General features: G+C 36.0%; 1 long non-coding RNA gene across 1 annotated transcript; it reads left to right on the top strand.

The window, feature by feature from the left end:
• The first annotated feature begins 2416 nt into the window (after nucleotides 1-2416).
• LOC141570519 (uncharacterized) lies at nucleotides 2417-10364 on the top strand. Its single transcript, XR_012494574.1, has 4 exons — nucleotides 2417-2647; nucleotides 3230-3311; nucleotides 4232-4391; nucleotides 9772-10364. It is a non-coding gene; the product is annotated as an uncharacterized LOC141570519 (long non-coding RNA).
• Nucleotides 10365-17802: the final 7438 nt, after the last annotated feature.

The raw sequence follows: 17802 nt of genomic DNA, 5'->3' as shown, positions 1-17802 counted from the left end.
TGATCTTAGGAGATTTCCAAGGCCAAACAGAACAACCCTTGAGGTTTCCAGCTAAATCCCTTTGAACTGTTCTTCTTGGGGTAATCTATCTTGGAAACCAGCTTCTCTGCTGTGAGCAGCTCAAGAGACATGGAGAAAGCAAGTGCTCGTGGGCTGATCAATGCTCCAGGCTGAACTCCCAGCTAACAGCTATTGTTCAGCTGTGCTTGGACATCAAGCTCAGCAGAGCATCTGACTATGTGACAGATCTCACATGAAAATTCCCCCAGCTAACCCTGGTCAAGCCACAGATCTGTGCGAGATTAAAAATAGTTATATTAAGACAGTGATGTATCAAGGTGGTTTGTTAACAAACAAACAGATAAAATGAATACTATGTAAGGAAAATAATATTTGTAATATTTATACTGTTCAAATTAGCCAAAAATCTAACAAAGTAATAAACACCTACACACACTTAGCTACTAGTAATGAAAGTCAGTCATTTTGCACAAAAGTTATTCAGCTAATTCAGAAAATTGTGTCAATTATTTTTGCCAGCTTCTTGCCGACAAGACAATGAAATCAACAGATCTCTAATAATGGCAAAGGAGGTACAAGGAAATAATTAAACAAATAATTACTGAAAGCAAGATACTCTATGATTTATTGAATACATTTAATACGTATGTACAGTCGTCCTCAGTATCTATCATGGGTTGGTTCCAGTACACGCTGTGGATACCAAAATTCACAGATGCTCAAGTCCCTCATATACAATGGCTTACCATGGTATTTGCATATAACCTACACACATCCGCCCACATACTTTCAATCTTCTCTAGATTAATTATAATAGCTTAAGGGCATTATAAAAAGAAAAAAGTGTCTACATGTTCAGTACAGAGGCAATTATTATATTCGTAGGCATAATTACATAGTACAGGTCAGCAAGAAAGCAACATATTTTTCAGAATATTTACAATCTGTGGTTGGTTGAATCTGTGTATAGGGCACCCTTAGATATCAAGGCTCAATTTTATGTAACAATGTCAAAATTGTGCAAAAATCAGTAAAAGTAATTTAAGTTGACCATTTATCATAATTTATATCAAATAACTTGTGGATTTGTTTGTTTTTAACCTTTTTGAGTTATTTCCCATTAAATTTATTTGAAGCAGTATACAGTTAAATGTTATTTAAATGACCTGGCAAAATATACATCCTTACTACAGTTCAAACATTATCTCCTCAAAGACCCTTTATGATGACCCTATTTAAAGTTCACACACACACACACAAACAAACACACACCATCTATATAGTTTCTATTGTTTTTTTTCTTTTTTTTTGCATCACTTAGTTTCAGAATTATTTAATTTATTTTCTTGTGTATTGTTGTTCCTCCATTTTGGAATATAAGCTCCATGAAAGGAAGGGTTTAGTCTCTTTATTATCCCTACAATGACTATCCCATTATATTCTCAAAGGCTTGAATGCTGCTTGGGACAGTTTAGGCCCTCAAAAATACTTGTTAATAATTTAATGAATGATTTAGAGTTTTTCAAATGCTTACATTTGGACCTTAAATTGAAAGCAGGAAAAGAAAACAAAACAAAACTTCTCTTACACTAAATAAATGATTTTTTCTACTTTGTTCTGTTAATTTATTAAATGTATACCTTCAAAATATTCTCCTGTTTAGCATCTCCCAACAAGTTTAATTATTTAATAGAAAAGAAGACTAAAGAATCATGAGGTCTGGGTCCTGTTTGGAGGTTTCTGACATAAGTTGGGTCTATGGTCAAACCAAGGGACAGAAGTTTGCTTTACTTAGTATTTTCATTACTAGAATATGTAAAGTTATATCTGTATTTTTTCCCCCTTTATTGTTTTGAATATCCAACAAAGAAGTTGGTACAAGGTACTTTGAAAAGTTAAAAATATAGAAAAGTCAGGTAAGGTTTTGCTAAGTTTCAACATTATCCTCAAATACATACTTACATATATTTTCATTACCACTCTTTTCAATGTTTGTGGTAATTTCAACTGGTTTATGTAGCTTAATCAATTTTTCACATATGGTGACAGCTATATGCTTTTCATAAAGAAATAACTCTATTTTCCAAGGCACTATCATCTTAAATTTATATACATACGAAAATCTGAAAATCAAGTTTGCGAACTTGTAATGATGTTGCTAACTTTTCTTTGATATCAGAGGGCTTATTCGTTATGAATTTGTACCAACTAGACAAACAGTTAACCAAGTTTACTATTTGGGAGGGCTGAAAAGGCTGTGTGAAAAAAGTTAAGACAACATGAACTTTATGCCAACAATTCATGGCTTTTGCGTCACCACAATAAACCAGCTCACATGGCACTGTCTGTGAGGGAGTTTTTAACCAGTAAACAAATAACTGTATTGGAACACCCTCCCTACTCACCTGATCTGGGCCCCAATGACTTCTTTCTTTACCTGAAGATAAAGGAACTATTGAAATGAAAACATTTTGATGACATTCAGGACATCAAGGATAATACACAACAGCTCTGATGGCCATTCCAGAAAAAGAGTTCCAAAATTGCTTTGCAGGGTGGACTAGGCGCTGGTGTCAGTGCATAACTTCCCAAGGAGAGTACTTCCATAATGACATTCAGCAATGAGGTATGCGGCACTTTTTCTAGGATGAGCTTGTGAACGTAATTGTCAGACCTTGCACACATGCACATACACATGCATTTATATACATGCATATGTGAATCATTATGTGTCCATAATAACATGTAAGAACATTTTAATTTAGGTAGGAACAATTAAAAGAAACTTTAATTTCGGTACATTTATTTACTTATTTATTCATTCATCTATTTATATTTTCAAGCCCTACTAGTTTTTATTTTTATCAACAAATGATTTAGATGCTGTTAAAAGAATCTGTTTCAAGATAAACCGTATTCATCCATCCATGCATGCATTTAACAGACTTTTATTATTGTGCTAGGCATTTGGGACTGGGACACTGTGACTAGGACACTGCCTAGAATCGTAGGTCTCCCACTCTACAGTGGGGTGGGTGGGTGGAACAGAGTTAAGACAACAGTGTAATAAATTGATATTTGTTCTCTTAGACTATTCTAAGTAGCATTGCAATAAACAAGTATATTAACCAACAGGAAAGATGGCCTGGTCCTGCTAACAGATTGCTAATATATGATTCATATTCCTATTATCACTGATATTTGGCAGGTAGAGACGTGACTGAATGGCATGACAAGGAAGCTAGTTTGTATCTTAGAGCCATCATATATGGTTTTCTTTGAAGTAGGAGGTAAGCCTTTTTTCTTCAATTTTTTTGTAATTCCAGATTTTAAAGACATAGTAGCCCTACAGAGCCAGGGTAAAATTATTATTTGGTTTAAAAGCCAATTGGAAAATGTCCTCCTAAGGGTCAGAGAGCCTGCAAAGGGCATCAGTGTCGAAGGACATGGTTTCATAACTTCTTCTTGAGGTTTAGACTTGAATTGTTATAAGTAGTTTAACTTAAAATGACAAGGGCTAAACATTTCTCAGAATTATAAGCCAAGAATCAATGATTTGTTGGACAGTAAGAAACATTGTTAGCTGCATGGATTTTTATAGATTACTCATTTTTACTTGACATTGCAAAATAGGAATAAAATCCTTGTGGTTGCATCTTTTTAATTCCCATGAGGCATTCTTCAAATGTCTATAAATAAGTTGGAAACCAGAAGCATTAAAACCCTACAGAGCATTTAATGAAATCAGTGTAGACATATGTTCTTTGTACACTTTTAAAGCTCATCAATCACATGGGTTGCCATGTGCAATCTGAACAGAATAACTCCTAAGGTCTAAGGAACTTTGGTACTGAGAAAAAGTTCACTCTTACTTTTCATAGTTAAGAAATGGGGTATGGTGGGGAATCCTGTCATGACCCACTGTTCTGACAACATATAATTCAGATGGATGTAGCCCTAACAAAAATGCCTCTCCAGCACAGCATAACCCTTCCATAAATTTTCTCTCAGTATATAGCCACTTTCCTTTTTAGAAAAGCTCCATGTAAAAATGTAAAGTGTTTGCTTTCATGATTGGCCTTCAAATCTTGTAGTCTGTTTGTCAGATTCACACAGTAAAATCAATCTATATATGACAATCCTTTGTAAATGTTTAGGCTCTATTTTTTTTTTAATTTTTATTAGTAGTCATTTTCCATTTCATCCTCAGAGAGAATGAAGTACGAAGAAATTTTGATGTGGTAGATAAAATGATGAGTCCATTAAAATGAGCTACTTCTGTGGATACTGAATGAATCACTAGCTGAAAACTTGGGTGGTGGAAGGATGTGAAGGACAAAGCTCTGAAAGGAAAGCTAGGAAAGGATGTGGTGAGTTACTAATAGGTGTTCTATACATGTCTGTTTCCCTTCGCCCTACTTTATAATTTTGATGGATGTCGGGATCGCACAAGAGCAACATCTTTTATACACTTGCACTAGGAAGCGTTCATAACAATGAGTGAAAAAAAAAAAAAAAACTCTGAAAAATGAACATTACTTAATAATACTTGTAATATGGTGTAACCCAGAAATACAATGTCCTTGGAGTCAATGTTACATACTCAGGTTCATCTTATCTTGTTGCGTTCTACATATTCATAGTCCTTTTGATACATACTCGCCACTGACAGCTCAACTCATTACAGCAATCCAAGGCAGACAGAAAACATAGTGCAAACATATATCTCAGCCCTGCTCTGTCAGTGAAGGACAAAGTAATAAGACAGGGAAATTTCTTCTTGCTTAAGTTGGGTAATATTCAGTCTTACGTGTCCAATTCTGTTTTAAGATACACATCAGCTTATAGTATTCTGAAATGTTGAATCCAAAAAAATAAAATAATACTTTATAACACACAAAGGTGAATAGAGAGAAAAGGTCAAATGGAAGGATGTAAAAGGCAAGAAAAATGATGGTGTGGCAAAATACAGAGAATAGAATTCTGTCAGAACAAAATGTGATTAACAATAATAGTTAATGAAATTCATAATAAATTCGGATGATATTTGCTTTATGTCTCACAATTAGCATAGTAAACACAGGTATTATGCAAGGGGCAATAAACTCACACCACCCCATTTTCACTCAAATAGAAAACAGTGTTTGTTGAGGGTAAAACCAACGAGCAGAGAAGTTGCAGAATGCACATGGAATCTCAGCTTTCCATACATCATGGAGAGATGCTGACGGGTTGAAAAGCCAGACTGCAATGCATGGCTACGATTCTAGTAGGAAGGGACCACATATTTTTTAGGGATGAAACCAAGAAACCTTGTTGTGTCTCTGAAACGGAGGACATTTCTTAATTAAGGATGTGGACTTGTTAGAAAGGGGGAGGTGTTTAAAGCTTAAGGGTTGGTTCTTTCACTGAGCTAAATCAGACCTGGTCATTTCTACTGAATAAAGTGGGGGAAGAGGTGTGCCTTCAGATTAGGATTGGCCTATACACAGTTGGTCTCACAAGCACTTTTATAGGTGGGAAAACAGACACTCATAGAGATTAAATAACTTATCCAAGATAATATAGGTATTTAATGACAGCATCGAAGTATTATAGAAGTACGAGGTCTGATCATTAAATTCGTGAACTTGTTGCAACAACGTTGCTAATGTTTTTTGATATCAGAGGGATTATTCATTATGAATTTGTACCAACTGGACAAACATTTAACCAAGTTTACTATTTGGAAGGGCTGACAACGTTGTGTGGAAAAAGTTAGACGACCTGAACTTTTCACCAATAATTCATGGCTCTTGCATCACAACGATGCACCAGCTCACACGGCACTGTCTTTGAGGGAGTTTTTAGCCAGTAAACAAATAACTGTATTGGAACTCCCTCCTTACTCACCTGATCTGACACCCAAGGATGTCTTTCTTTACCTGAAGATAAAACCAATATTTAAAGGAAGACATTTTGATGACATTCAGGACATGAAGGGTAATACGATGACAGCTCTGATGGCCATTCCAGAAAAAGAGTTCCAAAATTGCTTTGAAGGGTGGACTAGGCTCTGGCATTGGTGCATAGCTTCCCAAGGGGAGTACTTCGAAGGTGACCATAGTGATATTCAGCGATGAGGTATATAGTACCTTTTCTAGGATGAGTTCGTGAACTTGTCATACTTCATAAGACAGGACTAATATTTTATTTCTTTTGTTCATCATCTTCATTTAATGAATTGGAAAGCTTTCTTTGGTATATTCTGAAGTCATTTGAGTAATATGTCAGTTTTCTGTTTCTTGTAGGTTTTGTAAAATTTGTGTGAGAAAACAATTGGGAGGTTGCTGTTTTTCTTTTTAGTTTTTGTTTATTGTTTTTGTTAGGATATGGGGAAGGTAGTCAAGAATTATTGTTTAACAATTCAATTTCTTTAATTGCTTATTGACTTGTTTAGGTTTTCTATACTTCTTGAGTTAATTTTTGTAAAGCAATATTTTTCTAGAGAAATTTCCATTTTAATTATGTTGTCATCAGTATTATTATAAAATTATTCTTATAATTGAAAATCATCTCTATTCATTTGTATCTCTGATTTTCTTTTCTTAAGTTGTTTATTTTTATCTTCTTGCTTTTTGTTGATAAACCTTTCAAATCAAATTTGTGTCTATTTTATATATCTTGCAGTGTTGTCCTCATTATGATTTATTTAAATCCAAAACATATGTATAATTGTAGTTGATAGCTAAAGTTCTTTTTTGCTCAGTCCATCATTTTTGTTGTTTCTGGTTGTGTTTCTGTTGGCTGATTTTTCTACTGGGTTTGGGTCGCATTTGCAGCTGCCTCACATGTTTAGTAACTTCTCATGGGTTTCTGATATAATGAATGATGCATTGAGTGTAAGAGATTTTATTATATTCCTTTAAAAAGTGTTGAGGTTTGTTTTGGTAGGCTTGATCCTTTCTAGGCTTGGTTTTAAGCTTTATTAGGGCAAGACTAAAGTGTGAGGGCTAAGTCTAGTCTTACTCCTAAAGTGTGACTCTTATGTAGTCTCTACTGATTGCCTTGAATGTTTGAATGAGGTTTCTACAGTCTGGATGCTTGAAATTTATGTCTCTCAGCCCTTCGTAAGGTCTGAAAATCGCTCACTTAAAGCTATGTTATTAGCATGGTTTCACAGAGTTTCAACTTTACATGTACACATTAGTATAAAGTCAAAGATTCTTGGCTCTGTTTCTAGAGGATTGGTTTTAGTATGTCTGAGGGTGCCAAAAAATGTATACACATTTTAAGAAAGGAAAATTGTATTAAAATTGTAATACTCAATATATACCAATAACAAAAGGTGAATGCATGTCACATTTGACTTCTGCAATTACAAAAGATGCTCAAAGTGGTTACCATCAGCATCCAGACACTTCTGATTATAGCAAACTACTACTTGAGCAACGTTGATAAAAGTGTCCACTTGTATACATTTTTTTAGCACCCCCAGTGTGTGCATGTATATAACAACTAGGTCATTAGGTTACAAAAGAAAAGATGTAAAAGATGTCATATTAGTGGTGTTTTATTTTGCATACCCAACTGTAGAGGTTTCTACATCTGTGATGGACAAACTACTACTTATAGGACAACTGCCTCGTGTATAAATAAATATCTTTTGGAACACATCCATACTTGTCTACGTATTATCCACAGCTGCTTTCATGCTACAAGTGCAGATTTAAGTGATTAAGACAGAAACCATATGGCCCACAAGCCTAAAATATTTATGATATGGCCCTTTCAGAAAAGTTTGCTGACCTCTGCCACAGAAAATGGTTTCCATAAAAGAACTGGTACATTTACGTGGTAAAGAAAATGACTTGCTAGATTAGATTGAATGATTCAGAACTAGAGATAAGAATCTGAAGCTGAATAGTTGGGTTTACTACCTGATTTAAATTAATTAAATGCAATTGAATGACTATATATTGATCACCTCCTTTGAGCTTGTTCTCAGTTGGTATAATGTCTTGGGCAACATGGTTTCTATCAGGATCTTTGCACATGCACTATTGTTAGGTTGTGCACTGAACAAATCTGCGGTGCCATTTACATAGTAGATTATGACATAATTCATATTCCTTAGTTTGGTGTAATTTGGTGACTCTGATTGTCCTCTGTCCCCTAATGTTCCTCTGTTAATTCAATGTAGCAGTCTCAATATTTGAAATATAAGCTTGAGTTTCTTGATAATTTCTGACTGCAAACGTCTTTACTACTACTCAGAAACTTTAGCGACACACCATCCTCTGGTCTATGATTTGTGAGAAACTTCTATATTGGCCTTTTCCCAAGACTCTAGAATGAGCCTGCATTATAATGATTTCTATGACATAGAAAATTCCAGACTGTGATGTTTTGCTTGGTCTAGATCTACATAATGGCAAAATAAATATTTTGGTAGGCAACGGATCAGTGAATAGTTTGTTATTTCTCCTCAACATAATCTGACTACTTAAAAGTGGTTCACCAAAGCATTTTTGTCCTATAGAAGAAAAATTGCAAAACCAAGTCATAAAAGCTAATGAATAATCTGTGGCTCTCTCAAGATTATTTGTGTAATGTTTGTAAATAAGGAAAATCTTTTAAAACCAAACAATTCATCTTCTGTTGGCAGTCAGTCAATATCCATGCTAGCTGAGTAAAGGAAAGTGGGGGTAAAGAAGTAGAAAACATATAATTTGAGAGTGGGAGCTAGATCAAAGTCTGTTTTATCTTGTGAGCTATGTAAACAAACAATGTGTAAAGATCTAGAATCTTGCTCATTTTATGAAACCAGTAAATACAAGGGAAAACAATTCTTATTTTCTTTCTTTCTTTCTTTCTTTCTTTCTTTCTTTCTTTCTTTCTTTCTTTCTTTCTTTCTTTCTTTCTTTCTTTCTGTACAAACGCTTAGAAGTTTATTACTCTCTATTTGCTTAGGCATGCACACCTGAAATGCACAATATTAAGTACTCTGTTGTTTCACTAAATACATAAGAGTATTTCATAGAAAAAGGATGTAAAACAAACAAACAAACAATTACAAGCAAACAACTCATCTTGAAATGCTGATTACCTTCTAGTTACTCAACAACCCTAGACCCACAGCACACATATCAGTCAAGGTCCCCTCAGGAAATTGATTCAAATTGAGATGGTTCAAAAGTCTTTTTCTGAAGTCCCCAATAAGAAAAGTTGAGGCAAGTCTCTTGGAGACTAGCAATAGCAGAAAGCTATCACCACTCCTGGCCTGAAGGCCAAGAGGAAGGTCTGCCTTCACAAGCCATATGCTGGAGGAAACAGCCACTGCCATCAGCTTGACAGAATCAGGACTGGTCCAGGGGAAAGCATACCCAACCTCTCTCATTCTCCATCATTTGAAACTCCCCAGTGCCTCATATTTGACAAATCCAACTGGAAATCTGACAAGGGATTGGGTGGGAGAGGGCGGGGGGATCAACTCAAGGGCAGAAAGCAGGAAGGGGAAGGGTGGAGAGTGGACTAGGAGTGATGAGTATGTGAAGCAAATGGAGAATAAAAGCACATCCAAGGAAAAACAACAGGGTCAATACTTCCTGCTTCAGGTGAGTGGTTTTTTTCTGTGTAGATTTTTGTTGTGTTGTCTTTTTTCTTTTTTTTTTATTTATTACTTTTCTGTTCTAATATGTACATTTCAGATTTTTGAGGCAATGTTAATGAAATAATGAACACTAGAAATTCATTGACTTTCTTTCAAAGCATGTGCACTTAAAAAGAATCAACACGTATGGTATAACATTTACAACTCACTATACTCTCTCTGCAAAACATCAAGAAGACTGCAAAATGAAATATATCTGGTGAAAAGTGCCTTGAGAAGAGCCTAATAAATCTTAGACTAGCAGACAGTTGAAACAGGAAGACCTGCTGAGCTCTGATGTGGGAGAGTCTAATCCACTGAATAAATTGTTCCAAGAAGAACTCACCCTTGTGAAAATATATTATCCTTATGACAATACCAAGGTCATCGTCCAAGGCAGTTATTGGCTGTGCAAATGCCAGTAACAAAAGTGAAATATATCAGGAAACCGAAGGTGAAGAAAGAAACATATCATCAAATAAAACATACACAGAAATGGAAATGCCCGCGTCGGTTCTACCAGGATTATCTCTAAGACATGGTATTCCTGTGATCTGCCTGGCCGGCAACACCAAATACCATGTTCACGTCAATTTAAAAGATAACTTCAGATAATTTCCTTCATGTAAGTTAATAACTGTATCCTGAGATAAATCAACTCAGAGGCCAAAAGAAGTCTTAAAAGGAATGACAGTGACTAAACAAACAAACAAACAAACAAACAAACAAACAAATTCATTAAAGTTCAGAGAACAGGGTTTATCACATTTGTAGAGAGGAAATCTTCTTGCCCTTTGCTTCATTTGGTGAACAGTTTTTAAAAAATAATCTAATAGAACACTTTGTGAAATTGTGATTCACTTGAGTTACTCCCATATGTGTAAAATGAAATATAACCTAAATTAATTTTTGGGGTGGCTCAAACAAAAGAAACCTAAAGAAAACAATTTTGCTTTTGGCTGGAAAGGGCTGCTACTGACAAAATCAGCTGAGAGACCTATGACCATTGAGCTATCTAAAAAAATACACAATCTTTATTTTACCTACACAGATACAGTTTTAGGACTCATACTTTGCCAAAGCAAGGTGATGATTAGTCGCATATTAAATTGAAAATTGGGGTAAATCTCTGGATATCTTCAATGAAAATATTCACAAAATAAATAGTTGGGAATATGTGTTTAATGGGAAATTTTATATGTGTTCATATAAACTAGTAACCTAGGTCCCATTATCTGATAAACATGTTTCATCTGCAGACAGGAAAGGATTCAGATTTTTCCACCTTGAGAGACTGTGTCCAGAACCCCAGCGTGGAGGCACATGTTTAATGATGTAATTTGTCTAACTCCATAATTTCAATGTCGTACTCATTGGTCCCTTTCTACTGAATCCCCTCCTGCAAAGTCATCTTGCAAGACGTTTTTGTAAGGTGGGGGTAAAATGGTACTGTTCAACCCTGGTTCTGATGTCAGTTCTGGCACTCTATGGCCTCTATGTGTCACGTGTATGACAACTCATGTCACCAATTTATGTTTGTTTATTTACCTGGAGATAACTGATCTGTATTTCATTACTAATAAGCTTCTAGGGATATAGTGTAGTAAATATCAAAGGGTATTTTTATGAAGACCAGATAATTGGTATTCATGAGGAATAGTCAAAATCTCTAAAAGTCCCTGACTGTTTAGTTGTTTTTTAAGATAAGACTAACCTGTCTCCCTTGGTTCCTAAACAACACATCACATTTTTAAAATTTGAAGTAATACATGTTCATTAAAGATGATCTGTAAAGTATAACTATGTGAGGAAAAAGACAAAACTTTCTCAAACCTGTGAATAGATAATCTTTTTTCCTGGACACATACATTCTTTCTCACACATAAAAAGCCACATTTCAATAGAATAAAATGATGCTATTTTACATAACACTTTCACAACATTTTCCCACATTAAAACCATTTTAAAAGATTATTTTAAGTACTAACATAATGTGCCATTCTATTGGCATATCGCAATTTAGTAAATGTGCTTTTTAATGTTTTCTTCTCCTTGTTCTTAGAAGCAATACTGTAATAAATACCAGAGGGGTTGGAATCTGTGTGGAGACCTCTGATAATTTTAGGGCTAATTTTGTTAAATGGATGTATTGAGTAAATACTTTTGAACATTTTCAAGGTCTGATGCATTGCGCCAAATTCCTTTCCTAATAATTTTTACTAGTTTATGCTTCCACCTGCATCAGGTATTTGCCAGAATTTCAAACAATCATCCATGCTTTCCTTGTTTTGTGTTACTTTGCTAAATAATTTCACTAAAAATAGTTTAAGATGAATAAATAATATTACAAATATTTTATATCACATTGTTGACCTTAAACAATCAGATATTTCTCCAGCATGGGTTCATTCAGGAACAACAAAGAATTTCCCTTACGTGGATTTTCCCTGTTTCATTCTTCATATTTACCAGTTTCCTGCATTTCTCAGGAGAACAACTATTTTATTTTTCCACTTTACTAAGTTAATCCTTCCATCTTCTGCGTATTAATGTCTCCATCTGTCTATTCTTTAGTTTCCTTTCCCTGTGTTTAAATTGGCCATGTCCCAGACAGGAACCAAACAACAAAACCTCTTCTAACTCTGTTTTTTCCCTTAGAATAGTGTTATCTTTGCTTCTATTCACAACAACAACAACAACAAAACAATTTCTTAAGTGAAATATTTTCTGAAGCTATATTCATTTCCTCTTGTTTTCATCCATTCCTCCTCCCTTTGCAATCTGGATCACCCCTCCTCCTCTACTTTCTCAAAACTCTGCTCCTAAGAATTCCCAGTTACTTGCAGTCACCACATCCATTGGCTTCTTCTAAGAACTTATTCTGCTTATTAACCACTACTAAGTTCCTGCCCCACCTTTCTAAACCAACCCCTGAAACCCAAAGGCTGAACATCTGTGCACTATACCTCCAGACTTCCGGGGTTCTGGTTCAGTGCTGCCAAAAAGACAATGTGAGAGCTTTGGAGGACAAAGACAAAGAAAAGCCAAACTTTTCCGAGGCAGTGCGGAAGTTGAGACATGGAATTGCCTTATTTTGGGGAGAGTACCTTCTTGAGAACCACCCACATCCATAGCACGGGCAGCTGAGATGTTTATTGTTGCTTTTAGGAGTGCCAGACATCCATTTGAAAATCACCCAGCCTTCCAAAGATTCCCAAGGCCTCCAATGACCTGTTTTAAACTATTTACTGCATGAGACAACTCAGGCAGCTTCTTTTTTCCATGACTGATTTTTATGGATATGGTCACCATCTTAGAATTCGCTGAAATATTAGAAAGTGTATTTCTCTTCCTCTAAAAACTGTCTTCTCTTGATTTCTGAGCCTGCCCACTCTTTTTCTATTCCACTCCCTGACTTCATGTTATTCTTTCTCACTAACTCCTCCTCTTTCTCTGACGCCTGAAATGAGAGCACTTCCTATAGTAATATTTTCAATTCCTTTTTCTTCTTAACATATGGGCATTCCTCTGTTTATTTTATGCAATCCCATAGCATTACTTCTCAGAAATGTGTCAAAAATGTTTATGTCTAGGCCTACCTCCCTTCTGAATTGTGGACCATCACTGATACCTGCTATTAAGATGTCTTTATAAGTGTATCTCACGGGCCTTCCCATTTTAACCTATCCACCAAGCTTTCCTAACTCCTCCTGGGCTGGCTGTGTTGACAGGTGACACCAACATTCTCTCCGTTATTCAGGTTTTCTGTTATTTGTACCTCAACTTTACCTAATACTCTCGATTTCACCCTTTCTATGCATCCTACCTCTCTCTCTTTAATTTCTTCTATGAGTATGTTACTGTTGAGTTCATTTCCCTATTATCTTTGGTCCTAGTAACTAGTTTCCCTTCTTCAGATAATCCCTTCCTACACATTGCTCTAAGCCCTTCTCCCAAAGCTCACTTCTTATGGTGAACTACCAGGCTCAATGTTTTCCAAAGTTTTACATGAATGAAAACAAAGTCCTATATCCTCTGCTTGAAATTTAATTTCTTACACTGGGGACTCAATTTAACTTTCAGCCATACTTCTCTTCTATAAACTTCCTTGCCCCTAAATATTCCTCATTTGCATCTTATCCTTCAATAGCAACTGATTATTTACCAATGTCTGAATGTTTACCATTCTTGTCCTCATAAATTTGTGCAATCTAGTCTGAAATACACAGTTCCATCTTTTGGTCCCAGTGACAAACCCATATTTCATTTCTAAGTCAATTTAAACAGCCAGTTTCTACATTAAAATACTTTTTAGACCTCCTAGGAACAGTTAATCTCTCCTTTTGGCTAGAGCTCAAACTCAATGTATTTTTGTTCCTTTGGAGAATCCTTTTTTTCTTTTTTATTTTTTTTAAACCTATGCATTTTCTTGCCTATCTTTCTTACTAGATTTTGAGAGCCAAAAGCTTAAAGCCGATTCATCTTACCTTCTCCCTTCAGCACCTCAGAATTTCAGGCACACTGCAGGTCATACATGCATGTTGGATTTAACTGAATTCCACTAGAACTTTAATCAAGGAACACTCTAAGGGACAGTGACAAATACACAGGAGACGTCTTTCTACAGAACAACCTGTCAGCAGCCAGGCCTTGAAGCATATTTTCTGAATCACACCTGGACAACAGCAGCCCAAAGGTAAGTAAATGAAAGAAATCAAAGGGCTTTTTAAAATGATGGGAGCAGCAGGCATAGGACAAACATGTGTCTTCTGGGTGTACTCGCTGCCCTAGAGACTATTCTCCAGCACCTGAGAGGGAATGACAGGTGTGGAATTACCAGCACTCATGTATACTAGTGCCCTTTAAATCTTGGAGGATACATTCCAAGACCCCCGGTGGATGCCTGCAACCGTGGATAGTACAGAACCCTACATTTACTATGATTTTTCCTACACATACACACTTATGATAAAATTTAACCTATAAATTGGGCACAGTCAGAGATTTGAAATTATAACTACCTATAAAATAGAACAATTTTTAGAATATGCTGTAATAAAAATTATGTGAATGTGGGCTCTCTCTCTCTCAGAAAACTAGCACAAATTTCTTCTTCTTTCACAATTTTATGAATAGAAGATTTGTTCTTAGCATAGATTTTAACAACCTCAGCATATGATTATTTTTCTTCCTTTATTAAGTTGAGAATATGCACTTTTTCATTTAAAAGAAGCACTTTATGGCTTCTCTTGGCCTATCCTAATTGTCAGCATTGCTACTCTTGCAGTTTGGGGCACATATTAAGTAAACTAAGGGTCACTTGAACGCAATCCCTGTTATATGGTCAGTCAAACTGATAACCTGAGTTGGCTACGAAGTGACTGATGGGTAAGGAGAGTATACAGCATGGAGACACTGGACAAAGGGACGGTTGACCTCCCAGGCTGGATAGTAGAAGATTTCATCACGCTACTCAGAATGGCTCAAGTTAATACTTAGGAGTTGTTTATTCATGGAATTTTCCATTTAAAATTTTCGGACCATGATTGACCACAGGTAACTGAAACCGAGGACAGCAAAACCATCGATAAAGGGACTATTGTATGTCAGCATGCTGGGCTGCAACCTGCTTTAAGACCTGGCTGCTCTGTTGCTTTTCTCCATTCACTTTAGATTCATTGAAAGAGATACAGAAGGTAAGTGCAATCAGCAACATCCAAAACGATGACTGTCCCAACCCTTGGAAACTGCCCTGCATCAGCTTGATTTTCAGATTTTAAAATTTAAGTTAGGTAGCCAACAAGTGATGAAAAAAATAATAAACAGCACATATAACGAAACTTGTAGTTAGCAAACCGATTTCATGGACCTGACTTGATTTAATTTTCACAACTCCCTTGGGAGGTTCGGAAAGCATAACATTTTATATTTTTATAGTGTGCTGCTTAGTTGTGAAGGTTGTGGAATTTTAGAGTCAAATAATCATAGATTCAAAGTTCATCTTTGCCGGTTACTAGCATACACCTTTGGACATATTACTACACATCTGTGACAGCTGGTTAAACATTATTTCTGTGTGTCTGTGAAGATGTTTTCAGATGAGATGAGCATTTGAATCAGGGGACAAAATAAAGTAGCTGGCGCTCCTGTCTGGATGGGTATGATCACATCTCAACAAGGGCCTGTATAGAACAAAAAGTGGGAGGAAGGGGAATCCTTCCCTTTTGCTGCCTCACTGCGGAGCTGGGACATCACATCTCGTCTTTTCTTGCCCTCAGCCTGGGATTTACATCATTGTCTCCTCTGGTTCTCAGGCCTTTAGACTCAAACTGAATTACCCACTGTCTTTCCTGAGTCTCCAACTTGAAGACAAGAGATGCCGGGAGTTCTCAGCCTCCACAATCATGTGAGCCAGTTGCTCATAATAAATCTCCTTTTATATCCTATTGATTCTGTTCCTTTGAAGAACCTTGACTGATACAACATCCTCGGTCTCTTTCTGTCTCATTTCTAGAAAATGGATGTTAACAACATTAATTGTCCATCGAGATGTTGTGAGGATTAACTGACTAAGATATTTCACAAGGTTAACTGGGATACTTCCAGATAATAGAGGAAGCTAGGGATTATGAAAGAAAAAGAGCTCTGAGGTGAGGGAGATGTGAAATCATGATCTAATTGTGGAAGCTTGGATACATCACAGACCATTCTGAGCTACATTTTTCATGATTTGCAAAATGTGGGCTGGTCCTTACTGTCATGGTTTGCAGGACTGTTAAACAATGTTAACACATTTGAAAGTCTGCTATCTGGTAAGTAGCTATGCTTGTGGTATTCATTCAACAAATAATAATTCATCTTTCCATAAGCCTTGTTTTACTTTTCATCTGGAAAATGGAGGTAAATACCTTTTTTGTCAGTCTCATCGATTTATTTTTGAGGTAAAATCAGATAGTGAATGTGCTATAATAAAATTATAAAGTGCTTAGTTTATATCAAGTTTTGATACTATTTGATTAGGTTTTCTACTTAATTATCAATATTCCATTAGGAAATCTTGTTGGCTCTTTACAAAATTTTCTAAGGGCTTGACCGCTTATTATTTGCGCTGCTGCTCCCACACTATTCAAATGCTTACCATCTTTCACCTGGGTGACTGTTTCTACCAGTGCCTCCCACAGACTCTTCTTATCTCTGCACTGGGGGTGAGCCATATACATTATTGCACATGTCGTGTCATTCCTCTGTTCAAACCCTTAAACAATTTTGCATTTCACCCAGAGAAAGCGACATACAATGCAATGGCTTGAGTCATCTGTTCCCCCACAATCAGTTAATTCATCATCTTTCTGGTCTCATTAACTACAGTTTTCCCTTTGTTCATTTCATTTCATTTATATCTGTGTCATTGCCATCCTTTCAACGTGTCTGTTAGACTCCTGCTTTGGTCCCTCCATAAAGTCTGCTGCCACTGTCTGGACCAATCTTCCCTCAGATATCAGCACAGTTAATGCCCTCACATCCTTCACATTTTTACTCAAATGTTACGACCTCAATGAAGACTGTCTTGATCACACTGTTTAAAATTACATTGCTCTTCACTCCCGATCCCTTTAAGTGTGTTCTGCATTTTTGTCCGTCGTACTTATCAACTTACAATATATTATGTATTTATTTAAAATGCTTGTTGTATTTTATGTCTCATCCCACTGGAATGTAAGTTCCATTAGAGATCTCAACTTTGTTTATTGATGAATTCCAAGCTTGCATCAATAAATATTTGTTGAATTGAAATGCATTGATAGACCGAGGTACCTTTTTTTTTTAAATTTGATTCACAGATTATTGTTAAAGGGCTCAGGGCTTAGCACAGAATCGTGCACACATGAAACCATGATCAGAGCATTATCACTTATATTTGCTACATTAATTTTTGGTCTTTGCAGAAGCAGCCTGTCCCTTCTGTAATTGGGACTGCTGTCCACACTTGCATTGCCATCTCTTGAGAGAAACAGAAACATGGAGCTGACTTTCCAGAGCATTTTCTGATAAAAAATGCATTGCTCTACGGCTGAGTGCACTTAATTTTCTTATACATTATAAGCTAATGCCTGCATCCCACATGAAGGTAAAAATGATATGCCAAGTAG

Source organism: Rhinolophus sinicus, linkage group LG03 (genome assembly GCF_036562045.2).
Source record: "Rhinolophus sinicus isolate RSC01 linkage group LG03, ASM3656204v1, whole genome shotgun sequence".
NCBI classification, from domain to species: Eukaryota; Metazoa; Chordata; class Mammalia; order Chiroptera; family Rhinolophidae; genus Rhinolophus; species Rhinolophus sinicus.
Note: the sequence above shows the minus strand (reverse complement) of the source record. Positions and strands in the feature narration are given on the sequence as shown.